The following is a 20,498-nucleotide window of genomic DNA, read 5'->3' on the forward strand; positions in this document are numbered from 1 at the left end:
GACTACCTCCCTCTCCTCATTTAATATCCTCTTTAAAACCCGTCACTTTGCCCAAGCTTTTGCTCAGTTCTCCTAAGTCTGCATAGCCTTAGCATCTTTTATTCATTATCTTTACACCTCTTTTAATTCTAATTCATTCATGGGTTGTGGACGTCGCAGGCCAGGCCAGCATTTATTACCCATCCCTAATTGCCTTGAATAGGCCATTTCAAGGGCATGTAAGAGTCAACCACATTGCTGTGGGTCTGGAGTCACATGTAGGCCAGACCAGGTAAGGACAGTAGATTTCCTTCCCTAAAGGACATTAGTGAGCCAGATGGGTTTTTACAACAATCGACATGGTTTCATGGCTATTTTAATTCTAGATTTATTAATTGAATTCAAATTCCACCTTCTGCTGTGGTGGGATTCGAACCCATGTCCCCAGAGCAATACCTGGGTCTCTGGTTTACAAGTCCAGTGACAATACCAGTACACCACCGCCTCCTCTGTAAGGCAGAGTTTTGTACTTTAAAGACACAATGTAAATTGGTGTATCTGCAGTTATAATCTGTCCATTTTAACACTTTTTATTCTGATTTTTACAGTGGTTATATTAAAAAAAAAAATATATATATATATATATACCAGAAGCAAGATGGTTCAGTGCATTCATTTCTGGGACTTGAGCTTAAATCTGGCTGTTTCTACCCATTTGTGCCCTAAAGATTTCAGACAATGCTAAGGTACCAGCATTCAGTAGAAGGAGGGTTTTCTGCATCTGTGTTCAACCGACCACAACTTTTTGCTCATTCAGTAAAAAGTTCCAGATATTTGGGGGCTAGTGAATGCAGTGATGGAAAACCACAGCCACATACTCTCTTTCATTTTCAAAAATGGTGTTAAACCTTGATGTGTTCTCAGTGTAATCGTCCTGTTCTGTAAAAGCATAATCAAATGGCACAAATATAATACAGATGGCTGTCTTTGTTGCTGAAATGAGTAAAATAGCCATGGTGCTGCCATTTTAAAATAGAGCCTAGTCTGAAGAGGATAGACCGCTCATATACAGGTTCTAATGTCATTGAATTATCAAGTTTTAAGAGCTAGTACATTTAGTCACCAGAATCTGAGTTTAATGTGAATCAAATAAGAGAAGGAAGAGAAAATAGAAGTTTACTGATGGTAGAAGTATTTTTAAATGCTTGACATTTTCAATGAAGATGCATGGGTTCATAGCCTGTTCACACTATTTAACAATCTAATACGCCACCGCCTTATGTTGTGAAACCTGTTAATAGTTACAAAATGAAAAGAAGTATTCATGGTCGACTAATAAAAAGGAAGGAGTTAAGTTTAAGTCTGGATCTGCACTTTTGGCGTTAACTTTTTCTCCTGAGCTCCAGTTAAATGTTCTGCCACTGAATCACTTCCTACTAGGTTGCATGACACAACATATTTTTGATATCATTGTTACATCAAATTAGCATTGTCCTGTCCTCTCTCCTTAGATAAAAGACTTTGCAATTGATGGCTGCCAAAAAATATGCTTAGATAGCAATTTAGAAAGACCAATGGAAGAGTAAGGTTGCAAACCTATGTAGTGATGTATCTGATTTGAGCGTTATCATTGTTCATGCAATTTAATGAACCTCTTATAAATCACTTTATTTTTCTGCGGTTTCCTGTTCACCTGCGTCTGTAACTATACAAAAAGGCTATGCAGAATCTACATAGCAAGGATGACAGAGCTAAACCTCTAGATCCTAGGGATGGGTAGGCTTGTGTGGGGCAAGTATGGTACAGGAAGTTTTGATGTGCAGTGGTTAGGTTTATGTGAAAGCACATCAATTAATTTGCAAATAATTATATTAATTATGATGTTTTCATTGTTGGAAATCTATTATGCAGAGGATTGGAAAACAGTATGGCTTCTGAAAAGACTTCAAGAAAATCATTTGAGCAGTTTGGTTAGTTTGATGGTAGTTCCAGCTTGGTAACTTGAAAAATAAATCATCAGTTATTTAAACCAATCAATCAAGTGTGATAAATGCTACTGCCTGGATATAGCATACTGGTTTATGAAGTGACACAAGCTGTTTAATTGTAAAGAAAGCCAGACATACATATATTTTATTTCTTCTAAATTCACTATTTTGATTTTCTGTGTTGTGACCACAGGTAGTGGCTGCCGGGTCTTACTGTGCAGCTATTGATTTGTGTGATAGAAAGGGAGCTTCACGGGAAAGAATGTACAGATAGAGAAAAAGGACATGGTGTGCCAGGTTTGACAAAAAATATTTAACGATGAATCAAATGTTGAGCATTTTTTATTGAATAGGAGCAGACCCTGCTGATCATGGTCATGATCACAATGGTCACTACATATAAACCATTTGTAAGATGAAAGTTGTGAGAAATTATGACATTTCTATTGTATTTATGCAAGTACTCATGCCATCTCTGCAATTCTAAGCTTATTAAGTTGAGACCATGGTGTTGGAGAATGGAACACTCTCCACTTCTGGCAGCCAGTGCAAATGTTGAACACAGCACAGACAGTAAAGCACTCTGTACGCTGCCTCAATAATAAAGCAGAGAAGGGCACCACTACTGCACTAGTGTGGCATTATTTGCATTTCCCACACCAGCCATCACCTCTAAAAACTGAGATTCCCAACCAGTGCCAGAATAGGGGACAGTTTTATTCTGTAGGCCCATGCACACTGGTAACTGGTTTGAGACTGCCCATGTACAGAAGAGATTTTCATTCCATTGGGAATTGAATTAAAGTCCCAGAGGTGAAAACCCAATGTTTAGCCCACTGCACCGTCCAGTTTCCCACTTGCGTAAACATTTTTAATGTGGACTTTGATTTTGCTGCTAGTGGGCAAAGCATTATGTAACACTGTCCAGCAATTATTTCTGGTCGAGAGAAATGGATATCATACTGGTTATTCAATGACATTCACTCAGTGTCAGTTGAGCATTAAAATGAAAAGTCAAGAGGTACATTTGGGATTTGGAATTAGTTTGGGGCCATCCATGCTTCAACACACAACCCCGAACCAAAACAAGAATGTGCATGTTATAATTTATGCATGACTATGCACTATAATTAGCAGCTTCTAGCTGTGAAGCTGCGGAGAGTCGTATGTTTCTTACACAATATGGTGTAAATAAAGAAACTACAGCTCCATTTTAACGATTGTTGACATCAAGGAGATGCCCATTTTTGGCAGTGGCCAAGTTTGGAGTGTGATCTTACATTTACTGACAGAAAATCCATTCTCCGAAAGAGCCCCTTTAATACTGTTGGTTTTCAGTCTGAGTTGGTTTTGTACCAAAGACTTAAACCAATGGCCAAGAGCTTACACTTTGGGTGCAATCTACGATTCGGGCATACATTGCTCTCAAAGTTGTGCTAATTTTCAGAAGTGGTTTTCATTTTGCTCAATTTTCTGCTCAAACTTATTTGCATGTCATAAATATAAAATCTTCTAGAAACCAGTGCAATCATCCATACTTTGGAGCATATTTTTAAAAAATTGTTAAATCTATCAAGGTACATATTTAAGAGTGGAAACCTGGTTCAGTTTTATTAACGCAGCTGAAAATGGATTTATCACAAAACATAAGCATTTTTAATTGGAGTGTCTCGTCTACCATTTGTGAGTAACTCGATTTTAAATAACTCAAATGACTTAAAAAAAACACTATACCGAATCATTTAGTAGTTACATTGGTGTACCCTGGTCACTTAGTTAATTAAAAAAAAAATACTTAAAGCTTTTAAAGGTACCTGTTGCTGTCCGAGGAAATAGAAAAACCTTCATTTTTAGAGCCTCCGTGAAGGCTCACAAATAAGAGCAATTAGTCAAAACTCGCATTGATGATTAATTCAATCTGAGGGTGTGGGCAGGGTCCGATTCCCGCGCAATATTTTTCAAACTAGTGCAAAACTCGATTTGCACTGAATGTAAATTATGCTTGAAATTCCTTGATCTTTGGCCAATTTGAGACAGGTTGCGCTGAAAAAACCAGCACAAACTGCCTGCTGTATGAGTGCTGAACTGGAAATGTAAACTCGAACTTTGGGCCAAGAGCTATTCTAAACTTTTTTCCTTGCATTCAAATTCAGTTGATGCTTGAAAAGTGTATTTCAAATGGTGTTTACGAACACATTAATTTTTGTAGGTTCACAATTTAAAGAGTAAGTCCAATTTTTTAAATCGGTGTAAAGGCAAATCGGGTGAGGTGCAAAGTAAGCTGCCGATTTGCTATGAGCTTGTTTTCACACTCATGGTGAAGACCAGTTTCACCCATCTAGTGTCCACAGCAGAATTGCACTAGAACTACAACGGAACACAAATACTATGGATACATTTGTTGTCAAGCTTCATAGTAGAGTGCACGAAATAAATTATTCTTGCACCTGAATCGTAATTTGCAGATAATCTAGAAGTAATTCCAAACCCAAAATCTCATTAAACCAAAAGCCTCATTTTAATTATTTAGAGAATTAGAGTTTTCCTGATTTGCCTTCTATGTTTAATTTAAATAATCCTGCATTTGTTTTTCATTTGTTTTTACTCAATATATGTTGATTTTAGAGGCTGCTATGTCCAAATTTCTGAAGTATACTGAAATTGTGGTTAATCTATCCTCAAAGCTTGGGGATAAAAAGATTTGTCACATAGATGCTATTTCCTGACATCTGAAGACGTGGAGAAGACCAAGGAATTTGCAAGCACAGCAGTTCTAGAAGGGATAAAGGTTCCAATAAACATTGCAAGTCTGTAATTATTGCAAAATACAAAGCAGGAAAACAAATGCACATGATAACTCATGATTCACCAGCAATACAAAACCTGCAAGCATTATGCAATTTTAAAACATTGTTTACTTAGCAATAATCAAGCTAAAACAACATTTAACCTATATGGTGAGGTAGTCGGGGCCAGACGACCAGTGGGGTGCCCAAAGCTCCACTTCAAGAGTGCTTGCAAGTGTGACAGGAAGGCCCTAAATGTTGACTATCACACCTGGGTGTCACTAGCTGGCGAAAGAGGGAAATGTCGACACGTCCTGTGGACTGGTGGGCACCACCACGATGACCAGTTGCTACAGCAGCTTGGCAACAGGCGCTAATACCGAAAACAACAACTCACAGCATCACTTGGAAGTTTTATGTATGGCACTTGTGGCAGAACGTGTCTCTCAAGGATTGGCCTTCACAGCCATCAGCAAAGGTGCACCAAGAGAAGACACCCCATCTAAATGGATTGTTCGCTGCGTGTCCAGCATCTTTCATAGATTTTAGGATGCCAACACTAACTTTGGAGCCATTTTCCTCCTAATTACACATTTAACCCTTACAATTGTCTCATGGTCCTCCTGCTTCCCAATCAGGAAACACATCTTTCATCTTTACTTTGGCTGAAGGAAGCTGATGAAAATCACTGCAGCAAAATAAGAAAATGGTATCGTTAAAGAAAGCATACATATCCTTGAAGCAATGGCACTACAGAACAAAGCACAATACAAATGAACAGCCCACAATCTGAAATCTAAACAGACACAATGAAAAGCGATAATCCAGTACATCTTGGTGCAATAAAAACAGAAAATGCTGGAAATACTCAGCAGGTCTGGCTGCATCTGTGTAGAGAGGAACAGAGTTAACATTGGGTTGATGGCCCTTTGTCCATCTTGGTGTATCTCTCTGAAAAATCTCTACTCAAAGATTTCTCTGTCTCTGCCCTTTTCACACACTCAGTTGGTAGCAGTCTTGCCTCTGGGTCAGGACGTTGTGGGTTCCCGCCCCACTCCAAAGATTTGAGACCAAAATCTAGGCTGGCGCTCCAGTGCAACATTGTCGGAAGTGCTGTTTCTCTCTCGTTTCTTTCTTAGCTCCTTTACTTTGCATGTGGACGGCTGCTATTCATACCTCCTCTAGACACATCTTTTGTTTCTTTACTTGTCATGTTATCACTTCCTTTGGCCTTGCATCACAAAACCTTTTGTCATTTAATCTCTCTTGCCCTCCACTCTATCACAGACCTTCTCTTTTGTTCTGCTACCCTCCTCCCCCCACTTTCTCTTGCCCAAAACCTAATACATTTCTAACTTTTCCCAATTCTGATCTAAGGCCACAGACCTGATAGGTTAACTTTGTTTCTCTCTCCACAGATGTTGCCAAACCGTGAGTATTTTTCCGATATTTTCTGTTTTTATAACATTCTTGGGCTGTTGGCCATTCTCATTTGGAATTGAATAGTGATTACTTTCAAATCAGACTTTTAAAATAAGATTAGAAAAATACTTGCATTTATATAGCACCTTTTATGACCATCGGATATCTCAAAGTGCTTTACAGCCAATGAAGTACTTCTTGAAGTATGGTCACTGTTGTAAAGTAAGAAGCACAGCAAACTCCAGCAATGTGATAATGACCAGATAATCTGTTTTTATGATGTTGATTGAGGGATAAATAATGGCCAGGACACTGGGGTAACTCCCCTGCTCTTCGTTGTAAAAGTGCCAAGGGATTTTTTTTTTACATCCACCCAAGCAACTAGATGGGGCCTTGGTTTAATGTCTCATCTGAAAGACGGCACCTCCGACAGTACAGCTCTCCCTCAGTACTGCCCTGGACTGTCAGCCTTGATTTTTGTGCTCAAGTGCTGGAGTGGGACTTGGAGTGGGACTTGAACCGAGAAGAGAGTGCTACCAACTGAGCCACAGCTGACACAATGATGAAATTAAACCAGGGCTGACTGAAAGGCTAGTATCCAACCCACCACGTTCCCCTCTGAATTGATTGTGTTATAATACATGCCATTTTCTTTACAGTAAATAGCAGAATATTTCTCTTTTTCGAATTTATTGTGTTGATATAACAGTACCATTGCACAAACCCTATCATTATAAGAACATAGGAAATAGGAGCAGGAAGAGCCTGCTCCATCATTCAATAAAATCATGGCTGATCTTCTGCCTCAACTCCATTTTCTGGTTTATACTCATAGCTATTGATTCCTTAGTGCCCAATAATATGTCTATCTCAGTCTCGAATATACTCAATGACTGACCATCCACAGCCCTCTGGGATGGAGAATTCCAAAGATTCACAACCCTCTGAGTGAAGAAATTTCTCCCCATCTCAATCCTAAATGGCCAAACTCTTATTCTGAGATGATGAACCCTAATTCTTGACTGTCCAACCAGGGGAAAACAACCTCTCAGCAACTACCCTGTCAAACCCTCTAAGAATCTTATGCGTTTCAGCATCTCATTCTTCTAAACTCCAGAGAATAGAGGCCCGTTCTATACAATCTCTCCTCAAAGGACAGCCCTCTCATCCCAAGAATCAATGTTGTGAGCCTTTGTTAGTATGACCTTCCTTGGGTAAGGAGAATAGCCTGTTTGCCTATGTGGACATCAGCCCAGGTAGTATGGACATGGAATTAATTATTTTGTTAGTAGTTTTGAGGAAGGAATGTAATTGTGCCCAAAAATTAAACATTCATCATATTAATGCAAATCTGATAATATAAATGCAAAGCTTTTCATTCTACTGCTGTTCTCTGTTGCAATTCAGGGTTTTTGTCTACTGTTACAGCCAGGCGAATAGGAGGTCTCAGACTTTCCTTTCACCCCTTCTCTGGTTTGACCGCAACAGGGTTTATATCCTTTTTATAACACAGTGGTTGAACTTACCACCTCTGTGAATGCTTCCTCTTGTTCATCTAATACAATTGCAAAAGAACTAATCAGACAGGTTTTCTCGAGTTTAAACAAGAAAGAGTTATGTTTATTACTCTTAACACTCTAACCCGGTTAAAATTACTAAAAATAGGCTACATATTCACGTACACATTCACATGAGAATCACACATGTGCGCACACACACACACACATAGATTACAGAGGGAAAACCGGTTTGGTGGTTGGATTAAAGTTCTGAATAAATGGAATTTAAATATGGTATGTTAGTCTCATAGTCCTCAGTTGAAATTATAGTCCTGAAGTCCTCGCTAGGCCACGTGCACGTTTGTGGGCTTGCTTTTCTCAGAGCTCCTGAAGGTGGAAGAGGGGTTTGATTCTTGTCCCCTGGTTGCTGGCTGTGGTGGTCTGTAGGCTTGAGGGGCTTTCCCAGTTACAGCTGGGTCTTCTCTTGATCGTTATTGGGGAGAGAGAGAGACCTGCTTCGTTGATGGTTTTTCAGTTACTGTCGTCAGCTTTCTGGGTGACCAAGCTTACAGTCTCTCCAGAGCTGCACAGGAAGTCACATGACACTATCAAGCCCCTTTATTGTTTTAATGAGGTTTTCTGGAATCTTCTCTGAGATTCAAGTTGCTACACCTCAAGCTGTCCAGTCACACTTGAAGAGGAGGGGAGGGCAGGGGGGTGGGTGTGGGTTGGCTTTTTCAAAGTCGATGGTTGTAGATGGCCCTGACAACTGTGCTGATAAAGTCATTCCATGTAATTTAATCACCGAGAGCACCCCCATTGTTCTGGCTAGGTTGAACAAAAGAACAAAGAACAGTACAGCACAGGAACAGGCCATTCAGCCCTCCAAGCCTGCGCCGATCTTGATGCTTGCCTAAACTAAAACCTTCTGCACTTCCGGGGACCGTATCCCTCTATTCCCATCCTATTCATGTATTTGTTAGGATGCCTCTTAAACGTCATTATCGTACCTGCTTCCACCACCTCCCCCGGCAGCAAGTTCCAGGCACTCACCACCCTCTGTGTAAAGAACTTGCCTCGCACATCCCCTCTAAACTTTGACCCTCTCACCTTAAACCTATGTCCCCTAGTAACTGACTCTTCCACCCTGGGAAAAAGCTTCTGACTATCCACTCTGTCCATGCCACTCATAACTTTGTAAACCTCTATCATGTCGCCCCTCCACCTCCGTCATTCCAGTGAAAACAATCCAAGTTTATCCAACCTCTCCTCATAGCTAATGCCCTCCAGACCAGGCAACATCCTGGTAAACCTCTTCTGTATCCTCTCCAAAGCCTGCACGTCCTTCTGGTAGTGTGGCGACCAGAATTGCACGCAATATTCTAAGTATGGCCTAACTAAAGTTCTGTGCAGCTGCAGCATGACGTGCCAATTTTATACTCTATGCCCCGACTGATGAAGGCAAGCATGCCATATGCCTTCTTGACTACCTTATCCAGCTGCGTTGCCACTTTCAGTGACCTGTGGACCTGTACGCCCAGATCTCTCTGCCTGTCAATACTCCTAAGGGTTCTGCCATTTACTGTATACTTCCTACCTGCATTCGATCTTCCAAAATGCATTACCTCACATTTGTCCGGATTAAACTCCATCTGCCATTTCTCCACTCAAGTCTCCAACCGATCTATATCCTGCTGTATCCTCTGACAATCTTCATCATTATCCGCAACTCCACCAACCTTTGTGTCGTCCGCAAACTTACTAATCAGACCAGCTACATTTTCCTCCAAATCATTTATATATACTACAAAGTGCAAAGGTCCCAAGCCTACTGCACCTGGTATTCCCAGGCGGTCTCCCATCCAAGTACTAACCAGCCTGAGTCTGCTTAATTTCCGAGATCAGACGAGATCGGGCATTTTTTTTTTCAGACTAATATGGCCGTTGAATCAGACTTGCCTCCAGTCTGAGCTTTTAGTGTTTCAAATATAAATTGCACTTTGCCATCTTGGCTGCCAGTTTACTTTTAAAACAAATTACTTGTAAGAATTTCCAGTAAAAGTCTAATGCAAGGTTCCAACTGATTAAATTAATATTTCCCATTTGGTATATAGGGTTTTCATGATACTACACTTTTATTAAATTCATGTTCACATCAATTTGACACTTTCCATGGTTTGGTCCATCCCTCTAGTGAACCAAAATTTAGACTCCTGAGCGGAACGAATAGGTTAGCTCACTGTAGTGAACTATTACATTTTTACGAAGTAATTTTTCATGAAAAGCCATAAAGGAGTGCCAACATGCATGTCTGATCACTTCAATAGCTGGAGAAATACCACACTGTCAGAATACATCATTTAAGTTTACACAGAAACAAGATATATTTTCGAATAAACACCAATATAGTTTTTACTCGCTGATACGTGAATGAATTTTCTGAAACCAAAAAGTGTTTGATTTCCTAATAATTTTTTCAGTGGCCTTAACTAAGTATTTCTATAATTTTATATGCAACACACTTTTGCTCGAAAGGAATTTTATTGTATTTTCATGGCATGGAAAATAGTTAAAATTGAGTAAACTGGAAACAAATGGAGCTGCTGTCTATCTATCCTGTTTATTTCCTTTTGAAGGAAAAGCCTAGTTTTTTGAACACCACCCTTGCCCCCTTTGCCCAACCAAAGCAGGTTGTTTGTATCGCAGGAATCATTCTTGAGACAAGAACTACCTTCCCAACAGATATTGCTGTTACAAATAATGTCTGTTTCCTTCCCTCAGTGGCAAACTGGCCTACATTGTTTGAGAGAACATCGACTTCAGGGAACAGATATGAACTGGCGGTGAAAGATTGCTAAAACAGTTAGCTCTGTTTTTCACACCATGGTTTAGTTACATTTAGACATTTAAATAAGACCAAAACTATATATTTCAGAGATAGCTGGCATAAATTCACTTAAGAAAATCCAAGTGCACAAGTTTGATCTGCAATTTCATATAAACTTAAATGGCATAGAAATCTTTTACAAAGGATACAGACATCCTTTTTTTTTCTTGTGTCATATGCGGATCATTGTGAAACAAATCACTTGAATCTTCAAAGAATTCCATAAATTGCTTCACAGAATTAATTACTTTGGAACCATGACAACTGAGCAAAAATAAAGCTGAAGGCAAGCAACCAACATAATTTATGTACATGACACCAAAGTAACAAATGCATGAGTCTGATTTAATTAAGTATTTGGGATCTCAGATTGATTTGGGGTGATTATTTACATGAGTAGCTGGTCCTCATGTCCAAGCTGAATCAACACCAATGGTGGACTTCACATCTCTCTGCAATTCATTTATGACTATCTGTTGTTCTCTATGTAATTTATCTGTTTGCTTATTCGAACGTATTTCTGACTGTGTACTTTCAGGTTCAGAAATCTTTCATCTTCTTTGCATTCTTGGCAAAATCAGGCAGTTGGCTCCTGCTCAGCTGGTCATGTATCTGTTATGATAGTCAACCCTGGAATTATTCGATGCTGAAATTTCAGAAGAACCTTGTTGATTTTGTGCTCAATGACTTACTATGAAACTAATAATTTTCTTTATGCACTTTGCTTTTAAAGATATTTTGCCAGGCTGATAAAGATGTTGACAAGTTTCATGCTGCAGCCTGATGTTGTGATATCTTGGTGCAGTATAGATTTCTTCAAAGCACCAACACGCTGTCTGTACCAGCTTCACTCTCTGGTAGCATTTAGGGGAGTTTTAAGCCCCCAAAACAGGCGAGTTTTGGTCATGTAGGATGTCAAAGTGTTGAAAATCTGAATCCTGACCCCAACTTGCCACCAACCCACCCATTTCAATTTTAATGGCGATAGGAAGGGAGTAGGAAAGGCAAAACAACCTGCTCCTAGGAGGCAAGTTGACAATTTAAATACTATAATGAGGCCACGTGCCTAATACTTAACGGCTATTTTAAATTTAACAGTTAGGCCAAGTTTTCCGGGCCTTGGGAAACACGGCAGCAAAAGGGAGGGAGGACTGCTGGATCCCGGAGCTAAGTGACTTTTCACTTACCAGCTGGATCCAAGTCGCCTGCTTCATCCAACCCCCTGCAATCGTTCACCCACCCGACCCTTCCGGTCTCCCACCCTGACCCTTCCAATTCCCTTTCCCCCCACCCCGCCCCCCCCAAAACTGCTCCGATCTCACTGCCGCTGACCCTTCCAGTCTCCATCACGAGTTCTCCCATCTCCCCCCGACTCTGACCTTCTGGCTTCCAATGCCCCCCTGACTCCAGACCCCAATTTTCCCTCTGATCTCTTTCCCCCCATGGATCTCTGGCCTTTCAGGTCCCTCTCTCCCTCCCCTTTGCTCACTCACTGCAGACTGGTGCTAAGGGCCTACCTGCCTGCCAGCCTCTCAAGCTGGCTGGCTACAACCAGGAAACAGAGACAAAAAATGCTAATTTGAGCACGACCTGCGGGAAACCCATTCTTTCATTTTTTTCCAACCTTAAAGCAGCCCTCAACAGACCCCCCCCCCCCCCACCAACCCGCCAACACTGCTCCCACTTCGCTTCTTTGTCAATATCCAGCTCATTTAATCAGCTCTGAATCAGAAGGTTGTGGGTTCAAGCCACACTCCAGGAGTCGAGTACTACATCTAGCTGGCAGATCAAGGATGTTACTTATGACAATGCAGCACTCCATCAGTTCTGCATTGAGATGAGTTGATGAGCCCAGGCTCTGCCTCCGTCTTCTGGTGGTTCTGTTGGATATTAGAGATCCCATTCCCCTACTTGGAGGAGGACTAGGCATTCTCTGACCTCCCTGATGCAACAGCAACAAAACCAATTTAACTGGCCATTCACTTCATTGCTGTTTGTGGAACATTCTTCTTCAGAACAAAGTGGCTGCTGCATTCAGTTAACCGTAATTAATTTCCCATATGTGAAATATTTTGGGGCATTTCTGAGAGAGATAATGAGGCACTATATAAATGCAAGTATGTCTTTCCTTCATTTCAGGAATGTAATGCACCTGAAAAATCCTTCTGAATGACGACCATGCTCATTTAGTATCTCGTGTATCTTTAATACCACTAATGATATGAACAGCTGTTTCTCTTCTCACTGCAAAGCAAAACTGTGACCCACAGTTAATTTATGTGCAAAAGAATTACATGCTCCTAACAACTATACCAAGTAAAAGATGCAGTTGTGTTGCCTGTGATCTTATGTCATTATGAGTGAATACATCTCAGAAATCATTCAATGGGATTGCATTATGCAATAAGGCTTGAACTGTTAGCAGATCTTAAGTTTATGTTGTGTACTAAGGTTTTGTACTAGCTGTTCAAAAGCTGGATAAGTGCTGCACTGTCGTGAGGGATTTAAGGCAGCAGATGAAGTGTAGGCATGCAGCATGACCCTATGTTTTATTGGCTTATTTAAGCTTTATTTACAGGTGAAGAATCCTTGCACTTAGGATACATTTTAGAAACTTTCTGCTCCAGCACTGAGTTCCACCAACCAGGATTTGCAGCGTGGAGGTGAATGAGCCTCTTTGGACTTCTTATTCATGGGAACATAGGAAATGCAAGACAAGAAAAGACCAAGTTCCATCTAGTTCACCATCTACCATCCTGGTAGTGACATGCTACACAATAGTAAATTATTGACTAATCAGGGCAATCAATCTCATCAATTAGTGTACAACAGACCGGGAAATTAGTTTTAGTTTAGTTTCGTCTAGAGATACAGCACTGAAACAGGCCCTTCGGCCCACCGAGTCTGTGCCGACCATCAACCAACCATTTATACTAGTCCTACACTAGTCCCATATTCCTACCACATCCCCACCTGTCCCTATATTTCCCTACCAACTACCTATACTAGGGGCAATTGCTAATGGCTAATTTACCTATCAACCTGCAAGTCTTTGGCATGTGGGAGGAAACCGGAGCACCCAGAGGAAACCCACGCAGACACAGGGAGAACTTGCAAGCTCCACACAGGCAGTACCCAGAATTGAACTCGGGTCACTGGAGCTGTGAGGCTGCGGTGCTAACCACTGCGCCACTGTGCCGCCCATTGCGCCACTGTGCCGCACATACATGAGGAAAACCCCAGTGCTTTGGAAACCATAAATCCAAAGTCACCTGATAATCCTAAGCCTGCTACACTTACCACATGTCATTGTTCAAATTGCATGTATACTGTGCAAAGGGGGGGGGTTGGTTAGCTGAGTTGGTTAGACGGCTAGTGTACAATGCAGAAAGAGGTCAAGAGCGTGGGTTCAATCCCCGTACCGGCTGTGATAGTTCATGGAGGCCTGCCTCCTGGCCTTGCCCCATGTTTGAGGAGTGGTGACCCTCAAGCTATACATCACCAACTGTCTCTCTGTAATGGGGAGAGGTGCCTATGGTGCTTTGGGACTATGGCTAGAAGAACAACAATTGTGCAAAGGTGTTGTCATATCAATTCAAAAGTTGGATAATCGTTACACTCTCATGAGGGCTTGCAGTGACCAGATGCAGTGTAAACCCATGTTGTTTTTTGAAGGACATCTAACTAATCTGTATTTGATGAATCAATACCAACGGCTGCCACTGACTGCCTAGAGAGCCTATTCCATAGATTGACTACTCACTCACAGAAATATTGTTTCCACAGACTAGTTTTGAATTTACCACTGCCCGAACCCGGAACCCCACTTCAAGTCCTCTGGTTCTAATTTTAATGGGTGCAAAATGGAAACTGCACTCAAATTCCTGATATGCACTCATAGCTAAGTTCATGGAATCATTGAATGGTTACAGCATAGAAGGAGGCCATTTGGCCCATTGTGTCCTTGCCAGCTCTCTGCAGGAACAACTTAGCTAGTATCACTCGCCTGCCCTTTCCCCATAGCCCTGTATTTCTTTTCTCTTCAGGTGCTTATCCAATTTCCTTTGAAAGACATGATTGAATCTGCCTCCATCACGCTCCCGGGCAGTGCATTCCAGATCCTAAACACTCGATGTGTAAAAATGTTTTTCCTCAAGTTGCCATTGGTTCTTTTGCCAATATCTTAAATCTATATCTGTGTCCCCTGATTCTCTGCGAACAGTTTCACTCTACCTACGCTGTCTAAACCCCTCATGATTTTGAACACCTCTATCAAATCTCCTGTCAACCGTCTCTACTCCAAGAGCACAGATTTATAAAATCAGTTCTGTGCACTGCACACTAGCATATTCTTTTTTAAAAGATCATCAACCTGTGCTGTGCTTTCAGACCAAATCTTCCACAGGTTGCCTTGGATTTCCAGCATCTCAGCTATAAGTTAATACCTTTGCGTAACTGTGACCTATTTCTCACATTCCCTAACAGTGTAATAATGTTAATGTGAAATCTCTCCACTACCACATTTGTCTCATGTTTATCCTTGTCTTTCAGCACTTTTTTTTTTAAATCTCAGGGGATCATCTCAGATTTTATACCAAGTGTTTTTTTTTGTATTTGTTGTGTATCTCCCTTCGTGCTCCCCAGTATTTCCCAGCCTCGTCTCCTTTTGCTTGCCTCATCACATTCATGATATTTACAATCAGGTTTCCATTTCAATCTCTTCTTGTAGCAAAAATAAGACAAAATTAAAGAAAGAAAATAAAACCTAATATAGAGGTATGATAAAAGTTAAAAAAAATTATTATAATTGACAAACAGAAAAACTGCACAATTAATGGTGGAAAAAAATAGAATCTTGTTAAGTCTGGTTGTAGAGTACTGCTGAAAGAAAGACATATTTATAAAGCACCTTTCATGAGCTCCAGATGTGCTTTGTAGTTACGTACAGGAGTCATAAGCTGAACTGCATATGAAAAATAATTAACAAATGCAGCAAGATCACAAGATAATTACAGAAAAGGATGGTAATTTGACCCATCAGTTCATTCACCTCGAAAGATGCTCATGTGTACTTGTCCACCCACCCACCATCTCAGCATACTTAACTCTTTTTTTTTAAAAGTCCAGGGGAAGCCGCCTCCACTACACTTCCTAAAAGTCCATTCCATATCTTCCTGACATCAGTCCCAACCTTTCCTTTGGTTAGCTTGGACCTGTGAATCCTCATTCTCTTAATTTTATTTAAAGTAATATTCTATATCTATCCTCTTCATTCCCTTAATTATCTTGTGTACTTCCATGAGATGACGCTACAGACACCTCTCTCGCAAACTGAAAAGCCCAAATTTCTCCAGATCTATCCTTACAGCTCAGTCCTAAGTTCATCAAATAAATTATGAGCAATGGCTATACAAATACAGGTATCAAAAGTTGCCTTCAACTGATTCAATCTTTGGATATCTAGGGTAGACTTAATGGGGCGAATTTTACAGACCCCCTGATGTTGGGGGTCGTGGCAGGTGAGGCCGGAAAATACCTCCGGCAGAGGCCTACCATGGACCTCGACGCTGGGAAGGCCCGGCCTGATGTAACCGGCGGCAGCGAGGCCTCATGGCGGCCCCCCACACCCACCACTGCTCGGCAACAGGAGCCAAATTTAAATATGTAAAATAATTTAAATAAATGAATTAATTACTGTCGCATTCCTGCCATCCATCCCAGAGCGATATTGGTGCCGGTGACCGGCACTCCTGCACCTTTGAATCCCCATCTGGGATCACAGCGCACAGTTTATGAACTTTGGGGATGGGGTGAGGGGGAAGGTTAAGTGCACAAGGTAAGTATTTTATGGCGGGGGGAGAGGGCAAGGAATTAATTCTATGGTTATTGGGGGGAGTGGGAGAGGGTCAAGATCAATTTATTTAATTTATGTAAATCAATCCAGCTTTAAATGTTTAAATTGAAACGTAGGCCTCAAAGCCCTTTAAAAATGGCGTCAGTGCCTGCGCAAAGGCAACTGACGCCATTGCCGGGGACAGACCACCCGCCCCCTCCACGTTATCGGGTGGGCGGTCCACCACGGTTATTGAAATGAGCCGTCGCGTTTAATATCACGGCGGCTCCGCGATGTGTGGCCCGCGCGGGCAGACTGTCATTGTTTATGTCTACCGCCGTAAATTTCGGCCCAATGTATCATCACATCAGTCTAAGATGTATTATGAATAAAGGAGTTTTGTCCTTTTTTAGCGTTGCCCACTGTGAGTGTGTTACTATTATCCATAGATATCTATTGGTTTAACTTCTGGTTTAATGTTATATATTCCAAATTCAATGAAGCTGATTGGATGGATAGTTTCTGTTGCAGGGTCACTTTTCCACACAAGAGTAGATCATCAATCCTGTGTCCTTAGCAATTAGAGATAGATTGACAACACTGTCGCACCAATTCTCTGGCTCACATTCTATTTGAGCTTGGCTCCCTCCTTGGAGTGCATGACTGATTAATTTTTCCTTGGATGTTTTGGTTAGTGAGATTGTCAGTGTATTTAAACTTAGTGTAATTTGACAGCAACAAAAACAAGAAATGCTGGATTCACTCAGCAGGTCTGGCAGCATCTGTGGAAAGAGAAGCAGAGTTAACGTTTCGGATCAGTGACCCTTCTTCGGAACTGACAAATATTAGAAAAGTCACAGATTATAAACAAGTGAGGTGGGGGTTGGGCAAGAGATAACAAAGGAGAAGGTGCAGATTGGACCAGGCCACATAGCTGACCAAAAGGTCACGGAGCAAAGGCAAACAATATGTTAATGGTGTGTTGAAAGACAAAGCATTAGTACAGATTAGGTGTGAATATACTGAATATTGAACATCAGCAAGTGCAAACCTGAAGAAAAACAACCTGAAAAAAACAGTGGGTGAGCAAACTGAACAAACTAAGATGAACTGAAATAAATACAAAAAAAGATTGTAAAAAATGTAAAAAGGAATGCCAAAAAAAAAAAAAGGAAGAAAAAATAACTAAAAATGACTAAAAATGAAAGTAAAGTGGGGGGCTGTCATGCTCTGAAATTATTGAACTCAATGTTCAGACCGGCAGGCTGTAGTGTGCCTAATCGGTAGATGAGATGCTGTTCCTCGAGCTTGCGTTGATGTTCACTGGAACACTGCAGCAATCCCAGGACAGAGATGTGAGCATGAGAGCAGGGGGGAGTGTTGAAATGGCAAGCAACCGGAAGCTCAGGGTCCTGCTTGCGGACTGAGCGGAGATGTTCCGCAAAGCGGTCACCCAGTCTGCGCTTGGTCTCCCCAATGTAGAGGAGACCACACTGTGAGCAGCGAATACAGTATACTACATTGAAAGAAGTACAAGTAAATCGCTGCTTCACCTGAAAGGAGTGTTTGGGGCCTGGGATAGTGAGGAGAGAGGAGGTAAAGGGACAGGTATTACACCTCCTGCGATTGCAAGGGAAGGTGCCCTGGGATGGGGACGAGGTGGTGGGGGTAATGGAGGAGTGGACCAGGGTGTCGCGGAGGGAACGATCCCTTCGGAATGCTGACAGGGGAAGGGAGGGGAAGATGCGACTGGTAGTGGCATCACGCTGGAGGTGGCGAAAATGGCGGAGGATGATCCTTTGGATATGGAGGCTGGTGGGATGAAAAGTGAGGACAAGGGGAACCCTGTCACGGTTCTGGGAGGGAGGGGAAGGGGTGAGGGTAGAGGTGCGGGGAATGGGTCGGACACGGTTGAGGGCCCTGTCAACCACAGTGGGGGGAAATCCTCGGTTGAGGAAAAAGGAGGTCATATCAGAAGCACCGTCATGGAAGGTAGCATCATCAGAGCAGATGCGTCGGAGACGGAGAAACTGGGAGAATGGAATGGAGTCCTTACAGGAGGTAGGGTGTGAAGAAGTGTAGTCGAGGTAGCTGTGGGAGTCAGTGGGCTTATAATGGATATTGGTAGACAACCTATCCCCAGAGATGGAGACAGAGAAGTCGAGGAAGGGAAGGGAAGTGTCAGAGATGGACCATGTAAAGGTGAGAGAAGGGTGGAAATTGGAAGCAAAGTTGATAAAGTTTTCTAGTTCGGGGCGGGAGCAGGAAACGGCACCGATACAGTCATCAATGTACCGGAAAAAGAGTTGGGGGAGGGGGCCTGAGTAGGACTGGAACAAAGAATGCTCGACATATCCCACAAAAAGACAGGCATAACTAGGACCCATGCGGGTACCCATAGCGACACCTTTTACTTGAAGGAAATGCATGGAGTTGAAGGAGAAGTTGTTCAATGTGAGAACAAGTTCAGCCAGGCGGAGGAGGGTGTTGGTGGATGGGGACTGGTTGGGCCTCTGTTCCAGGAAGAAGCGGAGAGCCCTCAAACCATCCTGGTGGGGGATGGAGGTGTAGAGCGATTGGACGTCCATAGTGAAGAGGAGGCGGTTGGGACCAGGAAACTGGAAATTGTCAAAATGACGTAGGGCGTCAGAAGAGTCACGGATGTAGGTGGGAAGAGACTGGACCAGCGGAGAAAAGATAGAGTCTAGATAGGAAGAAATAAGTTCAGTTGGGCAGGAGCAGGCTGACACAATGGGTCTGCCAGGACAGTCCCGTTTGTGGATTTTGGGAAGGAGGTAGAAGCGGGCTGTCCGGGGTTGCGGGACTATGAGGTTGGAAGCTGTAGAGGGAAGATCTCCAGAGGAGATGAGGTCAGTGACAGTCCTTTGGACGGTGGCTTGATGTTCGGTGGTGGGGTCATGGTCCAGAGGGAGGTAGGAAGAGGTGTCTGTGAGTTGGCGTTGAGCTTCTGCAAGGTAGAGGTCAGTACGCCATACAACAACAGCACCACCCTTGTCTGCAGGTTTGATGACCATGTCGGGGTTAGACCTGAGAGAACGGAGTGCCTCAAGTTCAGAGGGGGACAGGTTAGAGTGAGTGAGGGGGGCAGAGAAATTGAGACGACCAATGTCTCGCCGACAATCCGACGGGATTTTCGTTTGTCTCTTTTACCTTGTTCACCTTCATTGCTTTCTATTTCCCTCCTGGTGTTTGATAAGGTATCTACCAAAACCCGTTTTCACAGCCACATCTCCTTCCTCAGTGACTGTCTCCGGCTCCGACTGATTCCACGTGGATTCCAACTGCAGTTTCACCCATCATGCTTTGAAACCACCCAGGATCACAGGTATCTCCGAGAAATACAACGTTCCTCGGACTGCTACTCTCGCCGCATCCTGAGATCCACACTCAGTGCTATGCGCCGCCATATGCACACACTGGACCTCTCTCTCCAGCAGCACCGTCTCACCTTATCTCAAATTTGTTCTACTCCGCAGTTTCATCTCATCTTACGTCTCATCCGACGCATTAACAAAAAACTTTTTTTCTTCCTTTCAGGTGTTAAGGAACGCAAGCTCCAGCAGCTGATGGGGACTAATGCCCCTCCAGATCCTCCTTCCGCTTCACTTCCCTCTGACCCCACCCCTTCTGATCTGACCCCTTGCCGTGTATTCACTATACCCTCTGACCTCCCCCTCTCTGATGCTGAGCGTTCTGTACTCAGCAAAGGTCTCAGTTTTATCCCCTTACGCCCCCACCTCAATGAATTTCGCGCTCGGCATGACGTTGAGCTCTTCTTCCGTCGCCTCCGCCTCCGGGCTCACTTCTTCGACCAGGAGTCCTCCCCCCGACCAGCAGACCCATTCACCCGCCTCCAGCATTCTCCCTCTACCTGGACCCCTCACCCTGGCCTCTTACCCGCTCTTGATCTCTTCATTGAAAACTGTCGGCGAGACATTGGTCGTCTCAATTTCTCTGCCCCCCTCACTCACTCTAACCTGTCCCCCTCTGAACTTGAGGCACTCCGTTCTCTCAGGTCTAACCCCGACATGGTCATCAAACCTGCAGACAAGGGTGGTGCTGTTGTTGTATGGCGTACTGACC

At 42.7% G+C, this 20,498-nt stretch overlaps 1 protein-coding gene and 1 pseudogene across 2 annotated transcripts in view; one reads left to right on the forward strand and one right to left on the reverse strand.

The window, feature by feature from the left end:
* Positions 1-20,498, forward strand: part of il1rapl2 (interleukin 1 receptor accessory protein-like 2) — a 1,024,957-nt gene that overhangs the window by 258,717 nt on the left and 745,742 nt on the right. The gene's annotated exons all lie outside the window — the stretch shown is intronic.
* On the reverse strand, positions 9,500-9,623 carry LOC137377953 (5S ribosomal RNA; annotated as a pseudogene).

Source organism: Heterodontus francisci, chromosome 15 (assembly GCF_036365525.1).
Source record: "Heterodontus francisci isolate sHetFra1 chromosome 15, sHetFra1.hap1, whole genome shotgun sequence".
NCBI classification, from domain to species: Eukaryota; Metazoa; Chordata; class Chondrichthyes; order Heterodontiformes; family Heterodontidae; genus Heterodontus; species Heterodontus francisci.